The sequence below is a fragment of the Halichoerus grypus genome, chromosome 3, assembly GCF_964656455.1.
Source record: "Halichoerus grypus chromosome 3, mHalGry1.hap1.1, whole genome shotgun sequence".
Taxonomy (NCBI): Eukaryota; Metazoa; Chordata; class Mammalia; order Carnivora; family Phocidae; genus Halichoerus; species Halichoerus grypus.
The window spans coordinates 588,910-603,829 of record NC_135714.1 but is presented as its reverse complement, the minus strand read 5'-3'; the positions used below and the strand labels follow the sequence as shown (position 1 = coordinate 603,829).

General features: G+C 47.3%; 1 long non-coding RNA gene across 1 annotated transcript; it reads right to left on the bottom strand.

The window, feature by feature from the left end:
* Nucleotides 1–2,328: 2,328 nt before the first annotated feature.
* On the bottom strand, nucleotides 2,329–14,920 carry LOC118521562 (uncharacterized). Its single transcript, XR_004910195.2, has 3 exons — nucleotides 14,580–14,920; nucleotides 6,802–6,936; nucleotides 2,329–2,634 (listed from the first exon to the last, which is right to left on the bottom strand). It is a non-coding gene; the product is annotated as an uncharacterized LOC118521562 (long non-coding RNA).

Below are 14,920 nucleotides of genomic sequence, written 5' to 3'. Positions count from 1 at the left end.
TGTCCTCCAAATGGTAGGGATCTGGGCTCTGACTACTGCTTCTAATAACACAGGTGCAGACAAATAGGCAGGCAGTCATCATTGTTGCCCCTCTCTCCAGTATTGTAAGACCCTGTCCCTCCAGCTGAACAGACTTCCAGGGGAATTAAAGGGCCAGCTCCCCTCCCACTACTTCACTTTTTCTTTTTCATTTTTTGGGAGCCAGATATTAAAAACAACTGCATATGGGGGGAAAATTAGAAAGTGACCATGCATGTCCAGGAAAGGGCCCAAAAAAGACCTGAGAAGACCTTAAGTTACACCTCAGTCTGGTCCTCAGCACAACAATCAAAGCAAAACAAAAACAATAACAAAAAACAGCACACCTTAGGGTAGGGGAGAATCTGTTTTCCAGAGAAACCACATTATTAAATCCAAATGTTCAGGCTTCAATGTTCAACAGAAAATCACAAGGCATACAAAGAAATTGGAAAGTATGGCCCATTCAGAGGAAAGAATATATCAACAGAAACTTTATGAAAAAGACCACTAGAACCTAAGGGACCTGTGGGACACTATCAAGCAGATCAGCATACCCATTGTGGGCATCGCAGACAAAGACAAAGAGAATCTCAAAAACAGCAAGAGACAAGCAACTCATCACATACGATGGCTCTTGAATAAGATTATCAGCAGATTTTTTCATTAGAAATTTTGGAGGTCAGAAGATAGTGGGTCAACATATTCAAAGTGCTAAGAGGAAAAAAAAAAAAAAAACCTGTCAACCAAGAATCCTATATCCAACAAAACGTTCCCAGATAAACAAAAGTTAAGGTTTTCATGACCACCTAGACCTGCCCTAGAGGAAATGCTCAAGGGAGTCCTACAGGGTGAAATGGAAGGACACTAGACAGTAACTTGAAGCTGTATGGAGAAATAAATATCTCAATAAAAGTAAATACATGAATGATTATAAAGTATTGTAACATTGGTTTGTAACTGCACTTTTTGTTTCCTACATGATTTGAAACTAATTCATTTTTTAAAAATTATTAGTTTAAAAGCTAGTACTGTAACTTTGTTTTATAATTCCAAATCTTGTTTTCTGCATAATTTAAGAGAATGATGCATTTAAAAGTATTTTTAATTTATGTTTCTGTGCACACAATGTACAAAGGTGTAATTTTGTGACATTGACAGTTGAGAGGGGACAGAGCTATAAAGGAGCAGAGGTTTTATTGTTCTTCGAGTTAATCTGATATAAAATATATAAATTCAAATTAGACTATTATAACTTTGGTATTTTAAATACGATCCCCATGGTAACCACAAATAAAACAGCTATGGAATCTGCAGAAAAGGAAAAGAGAAAGGAATTTAAATATTTCACTACAAAAAATCAACTAAGCACAAAAGAAGACAGCAATGCAGAAAATGAGGGACAAAAAATTATAACACACATAGAAAATAGTACAATGACAGAACTAAATCCTTCCTTTTCAGCAAAATTGTAAATGTAAATGAACCAAACTCTCCAATCAAAAACAGAGATTGGCAGAATGGGAAAAATACATAATCCAACCATAGGTTGTCTATAAGAGACTCACTTGAGATCCAAAGACACAAATAGATTGAAAGTGAAGGGATGGAAAAACATACTCCATGAAAATAGTGACCAGAGGAGAGCAGGGGTGGCCACACTAATATCAGACAAAATAGACTTTAAATTAATAAGGACACTATATAGTAATAACAAGTTCAAAACAGCAAGAAACAAGTTCAATACAGTAAATTCAATGCAATAAGAAATACAAACATTTACATACCTAACAACGGACCATCAAAATATATGAGGCAAAAACAACAAAATTGAAGGGAGAAATAGCCAGTTTTACAGTAACAATTGGAGATTTGATTACCCCACCCACAATAATAGGTAGAAGAACCAAAAAAAAGGTAAATAAGGAAACAGAGGACTTAACACAAAAAAACCAACCAGATCCAACAGACATATAGAACAGCCATCCACCAACAACCACGCACACATTCTTCACAAGTGCACACCAGGTATTTTCCAGGATGGATCATATGTGAGGCTACCAGTTTAAGTCTCAGTGGATTTCAAAAGATAGATATTGGGGCACCTGGGTGGCTCAGTCAGTTGGGTGTCCAACTCTTGATCTTGGCTCAAGTCTTGGTCTCATGGTCATGAGTTCAAGCCCCATATCGGGCTCCACACTGGGTGTGGAGCCTAGTTAAAAAAAAGATATCATACAAAGTATCTTCTCTGATCACAATGGGATGAGGCTAGAAATCAATAATGGAAGGAAAAGTAGACAATTCACAAAATTGTGGAAATCAACAATGCATTTTTATTTTTTATTGTTATATATATACATATTTAATTTTAATACAAACTCAGATTTTAGAAGTTGCATAAAGCAAGCTAAAAACACTTCACATATTCGTGTAGCTTTAATATTTAATCTTTCCTTTTACTGTACTGACTTAAAATGTTTACATTTACTGAGGAGGACCAAGCATGACCATCACCATCTGAGCAGCTTGCAGGGGGTTGTGATTTCTTCCGTGTTCTCTCTTCTCAAAAATCAACTGTTTTAAGTCTTGAAGCTATTCTGCTTCTCACAGGTGTTTCTGGAATAAAAGGAATGCTTATCAAAGAATTCTTGTTTATATTTTCAACATTCATTTTATGTTTAGAAGCTGTAAGTTTGTAGAGACTATAACTATGGTCAACAACTTTGGACCTACTTTGAACATCAGAGGCTCAATCTGTTGTCCAAACAGCACACTCTTAAACAACCCATGAATCAAAGAACAAATTATGAAGAAAATTAGAAAATAATTAGAGATGAATGAAAAAGAAAACACAACTTATCAAAAACTAATGAATTCATTGACAGTGGTGCTTAGAAGAAATTTATAGTTATAAACACATTTAAAAACAAGAGTGATTTCAAGTCAATGACCTAACTTTACAACTTGAGGAATTAGAGAAAGAAGAACAGACTAAACCCGAAGTTAGCAGTAGGAAGAGAATAATAAAGATGAGAGCAGAGAAAAACAAAATGGAGAATAGAAAAACAACAGAGAAAATCAATGAAACCAAAAGTTGGTTCTTTGGAAAGATCAACGTAATTGACAAAAGTGTAGCTGGATGGGCTGAGAAAAAAAGACAAGTTACTAAAATCGGAAATGAAAGTGGAAATGTTCAAACAAATGTGACAGAAATAAAAAGGATTATGAGACAGTACTATGAATAAATGTATACCAAAAAAATTGGATAACCTAGATGAAATGGACAGATTCTTAGAAACACAAAACCCACCAAGATTAAATCATGAAAAAATAGAAAATCTTAATAGACTTATAACTAGTAAATAAATTGAATGAATAATAAAAAAAATCTCTTGACAAAGAAAAGCCCCAGAACTGATGGTTTCACCTAGAACTGTAGGAAACTACAAAAATGTTCTACCAAACATCTAAAGAACTAATGCTAATTATTTTCAAAGTTTTTCAAAAAATTGAAAATGAGGGAACACTTAACTAACTCATTCTATGAGGTCAGCATTACCCTGAGCAAAGCCAGGCAAAGGTTACAAAAAAAGAAACTACAGAGTAGTATCACTTAGGAACGCTGATGCAAAAGTCCTCAACAAAATACGAGTAAACAGAATTCAGCAGCATATTAGAAGGATTACACACCACGACCAAGTGGGGATTTATCTCTGGCATGCAAGGATGGTTCAACATAGGAAAAATCAATGTAATACACCACATTAACAGCATGAAGGGGAAAAAAAACCCCGCATGGTCATTTCAATTGATACAGAAAAAAGTATTTGAAAGAATTCAACACTCTTCCATGATAAAAAAAAAAAAAAAAAAAAACTTCAAAAAGAATAAAAGCACCTCAACATAATAAAAGCCCTATATGATAAAACCCATGGTGCCCATTGAACTCAATGGTCAAAGACTTAAAGCTTCTCTTCTACAATCAAGAATAAGGTAAGGATGCCCACGTTTACCACTTCTATTGAACGTAGTACTGGAAATTCTAGCCAGAACAACTAGGCAAGATAGGGGCACCTGGCTGGGTCAGTCAGTAGAGCATGTGACTCTTGACCTTAGGGTCATGAGTTCAAGCCCCATGGAAGCCTACTTAAAAAGAATAATAATCGGGACACCTGCATGGCTCAGTCGTTAAGCGTCTGCCTTCGGCTCAGGTCGTGATCCAGGGGTCTTGGGATCGAGCCCCGCATCGGGCTCCCTGCTCAGTGGGGGGTCTGCTTCCCCCTCTCCCACTCCCCCTGCTTGTGCTCTCTCTGTGTCAAAATCTTTTTAAAAATGGTTAAGATGGTAAGTTTCATGTGATTTGTAATACATATTACACTTAAAAATTGGGGGAGGAGAAGCAGCGGGCAAAATGGGTGAAGGGGAGCAGGAGGTCCGGGCCTCCAGCTATGGAGTCGGTCAAGGGGATGAAGGGTACAACACACAGATCACAGTAGCCTTGTACAGTGGCAGGAAGCGGTCACCCTCGTGAGCACAGGGTAACGGAGAGTCGTCCAACCACCATGCTGTACACCTGAAACTAACGTCTCATCGTGCGTCAGGTACACTTCAGTTTTAAGTAAATGAGAGATGAAAAGGGAGTCTCTGACTTCCTGGGATCTGAGCTCTGGCGAGACTTTGCAGGTCCCTGGGCTCTACAGCTGACCCCCTGTGGGATCCTGACCTGTGGGATCTCTTTCTCTGCCTGGCAGCCCCACTGCCCACTGTCTGGGCAGCACTCCCTGCTCTCCGTGTCAGGATGTCCCTCTCTGCCCTTTATGCTGTCCCCAACGTCACAAGCTGCTGCTGGCACGCAGCAAAGGTCCCTGTCTGGGAGGGTGTCCTCCGGGCCTCCACTCTGCCTGCCTGCTCAGCAAGCCCTGAGGGGGAGCAGGGAGGGGTGCAGACCCCACTTGGGGGGTAGGTTCCCTCCATGCTGATCACCACGCCAGCCACATGCCGTCCTGACCGGCCCACTGGAGGCTCTGCCGGGGTCTTCCTGCCCCTGACCGTGCATGGCGTTCTCCTCACCTACCACTCTGCAGAAGGGAAAGCAGTGGTACCCTCTCCTCTCCCAGGACGGGCGTGCTACTCTGGAATCTACCTGATCCTGACATTCCGAGCTCTCTCGTGAAGTTCCAAACAAGCGTACAGAGAACTCTCAAAGGCACAGATGGAGTGATGGCCTGGCGACCACGTACACCTTGTGTGGAGGTAGACGTCCTCTCTGAAGGTCGGGGTCAGTGCCCAGAGAGAGACGGGGAGACGTGGTCAAAACTGTGACCTCATCTGCCGAGTACGGTGATGGCATATTTGGTCCCTGCCCAACACATTAAGAAGAATATTCTGCTGATTCTTCCAGCTCATTAGGATTTACTAACTTTTACTACAATAAAAGTAGACTTATCATCATCACCAGCTGAGAGCCCCTTTGCTTTCTAAGGGTAATGACTCATTCTAGATTTTCCACATTTTACATGGTTGCTCTCTGAATTCTTTTTTTCTTTTTCTTTTAGAGGAGGGGGGGAGGGGCGGAGGGAGAGGGAGAGAGAAAATCTCGAGCAGACTCCATGCCTGTGTAGAACCTGAAGCCGGGCTCGATCCCACGACCCTGAGACCATGACCTAAGCCAAAATCAAGAGTCAGATGCTTAACTGACTGAGCCACCCAGGCAGCCCCCTGCTCTTTGAATTCTGATTTTATTTTCATGCTAAATCGCTGATGCACCCTGACAGGTTTATTTTATTCACTTAAGCTCATAGGCAGAATTTTGATCAGGCAACCCTTTTAGAGCACTAATAGTAATTTTAAATTCCTTTGTAGAAAATACATTGAAACAAAGAAAGAGTCAGGTTGACAAGATAGCTTCCAGGATCCTCTCCCCTGTGGAGGTGTGAACGCTCATACATTTGTGGTTAACATTTTCATGTATGGAGCGTCCATCTGCAGTGCCAAGGTACGCCAGAGGCAGGACCTCCCTGGGTGTCCATCCCAGGTTACACTCGTCCCCATGGACAGGAGTCTTTAGGGCCAAGGGGCCATGCCCACCCACGCACCCTCTCCCTTTCTAGAACCTGGTCCATATGCTTGCAGCCTCAGAGTCCCACTAACCAGTCTGGAGCCTGCTCCTGGGGCCCCTGAGGGCTGACCCTGACCTGCTCACCTGGGTTGGACAGCACAGTGAGTGTGCATACTCAAGTTCGAGAGGTGGCTAAGGGTCAGGAGTTGGAGAAGTGCTGTGGCCAAGGTAGGCAGAACCGAGGGAAAGGATGCACAGGTCCTGGACATCAGTGTGGACACCGCCACATGGGCAGAGCACACAGAGACCAAGGTGCAGCATCAGACCAGTGACAGGTGAGGACAGAGAGGCCAGGGCAAAACGACACTCCAGGGATCTAAGCCTCAGTTTGGTAACAGATTCCTAGATGTGACACCAAAATCACTAGTAACAAAAAAGAAGAAGAAGAAGAAGAATCATACTTCATCAAAATTAAAAACTTTTGTGCATCAAAGGGCATTGTCGAGAAAATGAAAAGACAACCTACAGAAGGGGAAAGAATATTTGCAAACCATCTATCTGATACAGATATAGAAAGAACTCTTACAACTCAATGACAAAAGGACAGCCCCATTTAGAAGTGGACAAAGCACTTGCACAGACATTTCTCCAAAGAAGATATACAAATGGCTGCTAAGCACATGGAACGATGCTCAACATCACTGGTGAAGCGGCTTGGGACGCACCACTCCAAAACACGTCGTGTTGGCACATCGGTTGTTTGCTTGAAAGAGAGCAGGTGCAAGAAAGGCTCTGACCTCCCAACACCAACTTTTCTCCCTGAAACCAAAAGCTGGAACTCCCACGTGGAAGACAGTCTCCTGTACCGAAGGAGAGAAACATTCTGGTCACCAGAGACAAGGAGTCGGGCCGAGGGGATTCTGTGCAGACAGACCTTGGTAAAATAGCTTTCCTCTGCCTTCACCCTCCCCGTGCGTTTTAGTTACGGTTCCTGGTTCTCTCTCCTTGTTCACCTGCTTTATAAACGCCTAGACCTCATCACTCCTTTGGGTCTTTGTTTTCCTGTGAGGACTCCCACATACATACTTATGCCAGTCCTAGCCAGAAACCCTAAGAGGGTCAAGGGTAAGTTTTACCTCCCCGTACCTTAGTCACGGGGGGCGGGGGGGAATGCAAATCAAAACCACAATAAGATGCCCCTTCACACCCACTAGGACAGCCATAATCCCCAAACGGCAGATGACAAAATAACTCAAAACCAGAAAACAGCAAGTGTTAGTGAGGGATGGGAACTGGGACTTTCCTACTTTGCTGGTAGGAATGGAAAATGGTGCAGCTGTTGTGGAAAAGAGTCTGGACGTCCCTCAAAATTTCAAACATGGAATTACCACGTGATCCAGCAGTTCCACACTCAAGTATAAACTCAAGAGAATTGAAAAAGAGATGTTCACGCAAAAAAATTTACCCACCTGTTCAGAACAGCACTACAGACAATAGCCGAAAAGTGGAAACAATCCAAATGTCATCAACTGATGGGTAAGCAAAATGTGGTCCATCCCTACAACGGGAAATTTTTCAGCCACAAGAAGGAACTAAGGACTGACATGCAGCATGGATGAACCTTGAAAACACACTGAGTGGAAGAGGCCAGACTCAAAAGGTCACATATTGTATGGTTCCACTTCTATGAAATGTGAGGAATAGGCAAATCCATAGAGACAGAAAATAGATTACCGGAAAGCACAAGTTTAGGTTACTGATGTAGACATTTATAGAACACTCCACCCAACAACAGCAGAGTTCAAGTTGTTTTCACACGCCCACAGAACATATGACAAGATGGGCCATATCTTTGGTCACAAGACAAATCTCAACAAATTTAAAATAATTGAAATCATACAGAATATGTTTCTCCAACCACAATAGAATCATACTAAGAAATAATAGAAAGATTACAAGAAAATCTCCAAGCACTTGGAAACTGAACAACACACTTCTGATAATCCATGGGTCAAAGAGAAAGTCTCCGGAGAAATTAAATTTAATGAATTAAATTATAATAAAATACAAGATATTAAGATTTGTGGGACACAGTTAAAGTGGTGCCATTTACATTAAATGCTTACATTAAAAAAGAGGAAAAGTCTTAAACCAATCATCCAAACTTGCACCTTAAGAAACTAGGAAAAAGAAGAGCAAAATAAACCCAAGACAAGCAGAAGGAAGCAATAAAAATACGCAGAAATCAATAAAATTGAAAAAAGAAAATCGATTAAACAGCAGGCCATAAAATTGACAAACCTCTAGCAAAATTGATAAAGAAAAAGAGAAGACACAAATGATCAATATCAGGGATGAACCAGTGGCGTCAGCTCAGATTCTGCAGACAGAAAAGAATGAGGAGGAAATACTCTCCTACACAAATTTGACACCTTAGGTGAAATGGACCAAGTTCTCAAAAGAGCACAAACTAACACAGGTCCTCCATTTGGAATAAATATTTTGAATACCCCTATAACTACCAAAGAAATTCAATATATAACTTTTACGCTCCAAAAAAAGATATCTCCGGGCCTAGGTTGTTTCACTGGAGAATTCTTCCAAACATTTAAAGAAAAATTAACATCAATTTTACATAATATTTTCCAGGAAATAGAGAGAAAACAAGGGAGCACTTCCTGATTTATTTGATGAAGCCAGTATTACCCTGATACTCAACTTGAGAAAGATAGCATAGAAAAAGAAAACTGCAGACTAATATCCCTCATTAACAGAGGTGCCAAAATCCACATCAGGGCATTATCAAATAGAACTCATCACTGTATAAAAACAATCGTACATCATGACCACACGGGGTTTATTCCAGAGATCTGAGACAGTTTTGATGCTTGAAAATCAGTATTAATCCATTCTATCAACAGTCACCCAAGCACACATCAGTTGACGCAGAAAGAGCATTTCTTTTGATTCAAAATTCAATGCCCATTTATGGTAAAAACTCAGAAAACATCAAAATAGAGGGAATTCTCTATCTTGATGAAGAACCCCTATAAAAAACCTCCAGCTACAGAATACAGAATAGTGGAAGACTGATGCTTTTCTCCTAAGATCAGGAATAAGGCAAGGAAGTCTTCCCTCACCACTCTTACTCAACATAGAGCTCCAAGTGCAGTGATGCAAGGCAAGGGGTCGGTGAGGCATATGGTTTGGAAAGGGAAAAATAAACTGTCTCTATTTGTAGATAGCATGACTGTCTATGCAGAAAATTCCAGTGAATCTAAGAAGCAAACAAACAAAAATCCCAAACCAAAACCGCTTTAGAACTAATACGTGAGTTTGGCAAGGTTTCGGGATACAAGATAAACATACAAACATCAACTTTATTTCTATATATTAGCAATGAACACATGGAAACCAAAATTTAAAAAATACATAATCACAATTTTTAATCACCTGGGTACAAATCTAAAAAACATGTCCAAGACTTGTTTGCTGAAATTTACGCAGCAGTGATGAAAGAAATCAAATATCCAAATGAATGAGAGACACATGGGCATGGATTGGAAGATGCAACAGAGTAACGATGTCTAGTCTCTCCAGATTGATACACTGACTTCACAAGTTTCCTAAAGAAATTCCATCAGTCTTTATTTTGTAGATATAGGCAAGATTATTCTAAATATTTGTGTGGAAATGCAAAGGAACTAGGAGAGCTAAAACACTTTTAAAAAGGAATAAAAGGGAATCGGTATGCTCCATCTCAAGACTCTACGGTGTTGGTGGAGGGAAAGACATGGGTTTAGCGGAGGAGAGGGCCCAGGAGTAGACCTACACCAGTATGACTCACTGAGTGTTTTTTAAGGGAGAGAGTGTGGGAGTGAGCAGGGGGTGGGGGGAGTAGAGGGAGAGAGAGAATCTTAAGCAGACTCCAGGCCCAGCTTGGAGCCCAACGTGGGGTTTGATCTCACAGCCTTGAGATCATGACCTGAACTGAAATCAAGAGTCAGATGTTCCACCAACTGAGCCACCCAGGCGCCCCTGACTCACTGATTTTTGACAAAAGTGAAGAATCCACTTCATGAGAAGGATAGGCTTTTCAACAAATGGCGCCAGAACCACTGGATGTCCATCAGCAAAGAAACAAAAACAAAACGAATAAAAATACCTCGACCTAAATTTCATTCCTTATACAAATGTGAGCTCAAACTGATCAAAGTGAAGTGTGAAACTATAATGCTTTCAGAAGGAAGCGCAGGAGACAATCTTCAGGATCGGTGGGTTCTAAGCATGGCACCAGAAGCACAATCCATAAGAGAAAACACTTGATAAGCTGGACTTTACCAAAATGTAAAACTTCTGCTCTAGTAAAGATCCTGTTAGGAGAATGAAAAGACAAGCTACAGACTAGGAGAACATTATTTGCAAACCACTTATCTGACAAAAGACTTGTATCTAGAATGTATACAGAACGCTCTAAAGTCAACAGGAAGAAAACGCCCAAACTAGCCAAATAGAAAATGGGCAATAGACACAGACATTTCACCAAAGAGAATGTACAGATGGCAAATAAGCACACAGAAAATATTCAACATCACTAGCCATTAGGGAAACACACACAAAATCCTGAATGAGGTATCACCGCCCACCTGCTAAAGAGGTGGGTAAAATAAGTGAAAACCTCAGACATTGGAAAGATGTGGCTCTCCTACATTGCTGGTGGGAACGTAAATGCACAGCCACTCTGGGAAGACAGTTTGAGCTAAACAGAAACCCTACACCTAGCAATCATGCTCATGGACCTTTATCCCAGAGCACTGTGCACAAATGTTCACTGTGGGTTTATTTGTAATAGCCAAGACGGGAAACTCGAAAGGTGACCGGATGCACAAACTGTGGTCCGTCCACACTACGGAGCCCTACTCGTGATAGAGAAGCCAAAAAGTCGTGGCACGTACAACTTGGACGGATCTCAGGGGCATTATGTTGAGTGGAAATAAAAACCACCAGCCAACCTCAAAGGGTCCCAGCTATAGGGCTCCCCCATGTAACACTCTCCAAACAGCAAGCTCCCAAGATGGAGAACACACTGGTGATGGCCACGGGCGAGACACGGGGACAGGCGTGGAGCAGGAAGGGGCACGGTGTGCCCACGGAGCAGTCCCACACCTGGACTGTGCTGTGGTTTCCTGACTGTACGTGATGAACCAACAGAACCAGATCTGCCCGCCATGCCCGTGTTGGTTTCCAGCACTAGCTGTCTGCGGTGATGGAAGATGCTATGCTGGGGCGAAATGGGTGAAGGGTGACTTTCTGAATTATCTGCAGCTTCCTGTGGATCTATGAATGTATCAGATTACGTAACGAGTGCCATACCTATCAACACATCCCAGAACAGTTCCTGAAGCTAGCAGCCCCATCCCTGCTCCTGGAGCCCCAAACATCCCCGTGGGCCCCCGGGCCCTGACCTGTGGGTGCCCAGCAGCGTGGAGGAAGCAGGGGTGGTCTGGGGCTGGGCTGTGGCCTGTGACCAAGAGGGCAGAGCAGGCTGGGTGTGGGACAGAGGCGGCACCCCAGGTGCTCTCCTCCCAGAGCTGATGCTCTGCCCTCAGGAAGGAAGGGCCAGGACCCTCCTTCCATCCCTCCCACCTGGGGTCTCCCTCTGTGCCCTGCCCCTGCCAGTCTCCTCCCCAGCCCTGCCCTCTCCTGCCTTCCGGCCTCCATCCTGAGTTGTCTGCATTTTACAGACGAAGGAACTAAGTACTCCAGGGGTGAACTGCTCTGGATCACACCCCCAAAGTGAGGTGCCAGCCCTCCAGGAGCCTGCTGAGTCCACGACCTGGGCTACGGTGAGCAGGGTCTGAGCAGCTGAGCAGAGGAGGTCCCCAGCCTTGGGATCACAGCAAGGACCCACTTTCCTCTCAGGTCCGAGGACCTGGACTCCATCCACCAGCCTGCCCCCTGGCTCCTGAAACCAGCGATCCCCAAATCAGCTCAGACACCATCCATCTTAGAGACACAAGCCTCTCTCTTCCCATGTCCCCCGGGAGTTCACCTTACCCCAGAGAGCCGGCTTCCTCATGCCTCCCATCAGTTGATGCCCAGGTGCCATGAGCACACGCCCCGAGCTCTGTCCAGGGGCCACAGTGCTAGGCTCTCCTCCACCTTGGCTGGGGTCCCAGGCAGCCCCAGCTCATGGGGATCTGCACCTCACCTGAGCTCCCACCCCACATCCCTGGAGCTAAGAGGGACCATCTCCCAGGAGGGGCCGAGCCTGGACCATTACCTCCCCCCTCCCTTCTGTCCAATTCATCACAGGTTCTTAGCTCTGGCTTTTGGAAGCGACCACCCGTCTTCCATGTCCACAGACACCCTACAGTCTCCAAGATGCACCTGTTCCCACCTGTCACCGGCTTTGCCTGACTCTGTCCTTGCAGCCCTGCACCTAAAGCAGCCAGTGTGACCCCCACGGTGTCCCCCAAATCCTGCAGTGCTTCTCTGGTCAGAGCAGGGCCCACACTCTGGCACCTCACTCCAGCCTCTGCCCGCTGCCCGGATCCCGCACCACCTCTGGGACCGGTCCCAGGTCTTTGGTCTCTTTCCGTGTGGTCTTCCCATCCCATTTGCTCTTCCAAGGCCTGCATCAGGCAAGACCCTGCAGCTGAGAAGCACCTGCTGTGGTGGCCAGTTTGCAGCCCTAACGTCTGGTCCAAACCCGAGCTTTGCCACAGCCCGGCTGGGAGGTCTTGGGCCAGAAATGGTTTACGCAGAGATACCTGCTCTGCTCTGCTGTCCTGTCGGAATGGTGCCGACCTCAGTGGCTGGCCTTGTGTGACGTCAACGTGGGAAGTGCTGGTGGGACGGAGGGGCGGGCTCAGGTCAGCTCCCGCACCCCTTCTCAGGGCCGCAGGGGCCCCGCCCGCCATCTGGAGAGGGACTCGGAGGTGCGGTGGTGACCGCTGCTGGGCCCTGCCTCACATTCACCCTGGGACTGTTTATCTTAAATTATTTTGAAATGACCGTTTATTCAAAACATATAAATCCTGGAACTCCTGCCGCGCCCACTCCCCCCGGTGACCCCCCACCCTGCCCCAGCTCCCACTCAATCCCTCCTGGATGGGTGTATGCGGGGACAGCGCCCCTCCGCAGACGGGGCCTGGAAGGCAGACGCTTCCGGCCGAAGCAGCTCCCGGGCTCCCGGACGGGGCTGCCCGCTGCCCGCTGCCCGCTGCCCGCTGCCCGGCCCGGCCCACGAGGGAGCACCTGTCCTCAGCGAGCGGCTCAGCCAGGGCCTGGGGCGCCTCCACAGCTCGCTCCCAGCCCGCTCCTCCTCTCGAGCCGTGTCCGTGGAGGCCTGGAGCTCTGCAGAGGCCTTTAAAGTGTGTCCTCCTGGTGACACCAAGGGACAAAGAGATTCCTCGATCCTTGATCTTCACACACGGGAGAGCGAAACCTCTGGCTCAGACACTTTCTTGAAGACATACGTGCTCCTTCCCCGCTCGTGTTAAACGCTGCTTTCGTAGGTTCCAGCTTCCTGCCGGCCTGGGTCCGGGGTTCACCCACCAGCTCATCCCCAGCCCACCTCTCAGGTTAAGGCCCAGCACGCTCTGCCCTCTGAAGACAACTCCCCGAGAGGTACAGGCTTCCCAGACGGCATGCCGCCAGGACCCAGGGAGAAGCTGGTCCCGGGCCAGGGGGCTGCAGGCCACGTGCCCAGCAGCACGTCCGCAGGGGCCCCAGCATGGGGAGGGCCCCTGCCTTCACCTCTGCCCTCACCCTCCACCGGAAGACACGCGTCCAGGGGACTCGGGCGCCCTGCCCTCGGCCGTGCTGCGGGGCTCCTGGCTGGCCGGGTGTCCAGGGAAATCCCTGGGCCTGTGCTGAGCTGGGCTGAACTCCTGGTCAGGGCGGTGTCGGCGGGACTCGGGTGCCCCGTGCTGAGCCGGCTCGGAGGGCTCTCAGCCAGCCCGGGGTCCTGGGGATGCATCGCCCGCGCCGGGCTTCCAGGGACTTGCTGCCCCGTGCTGGCTCGGTCGGGGACCCGGGCCACGGCGCTCGTTCGCGCTGAGCCGCGCCGGGCCGGCCGGAGGCCAGTTCGCCTCGGGCACGCGGGCTCTCGACGGGGCCGTGTCCGTGCGGCTTCGGCTCCCAGGCAGCGGCGCGTCTGCGGGAGTCACCTGCCCGAGCCGAGCCAGGCTGTGGCCCCGCAAGCCCAGGAGGGGCCCTCCCCCACCCGCTGAGTCCCGCCGGCCCCACGCTGGGCTCGGCTCCCGGCGGCGCGGGGCAGGCACGCGGACGGCACGGGGCGCGAAGCGGGGCGCCAACCGTGAGCGGGCGTGCGGGGCGCTGGCTGGGAGGGGGCCTCGCCGGCGACCGCCCCCCAGAACAGTCGGCGCATTGCGGCGCCTCCGCCTGACGTCACCACCTCCCCCTCCCCCAGTCACCAGGGGGCTCGCACCCAGGCCCTCCTGACGTCATTACCTGGACGCCGTCCGGGGTGCCCTACGGGCTGCACCAGCGCCCGCGCCGGCCCTTCCTCGCGGGAACCCCACGCCACCTCCCGGGGCAGCGGGGAGCAACTGGGGGTGGGGCAGGGACTTGCCCGTGCGAAAATTAACAAGAGTTTCGTTTAGAACGGAGTCTGGGGGCAGGCGGGGGGCTCCGGCCCGACCACCCCCGGTCAACCGCACACCCAACAGGAAGAGAGGCACCCGCTCCCGGATGCTGCCATAGCCACCACTCTACCGTCCCAGCAGGAAGAAGGAAGGTTTTCTCCTCCCCCGGCAACAGCCCAGCCAATGAGAGACTGCCACAGCCCAGCCAATGAGACACTGCCACAGCCCAGCC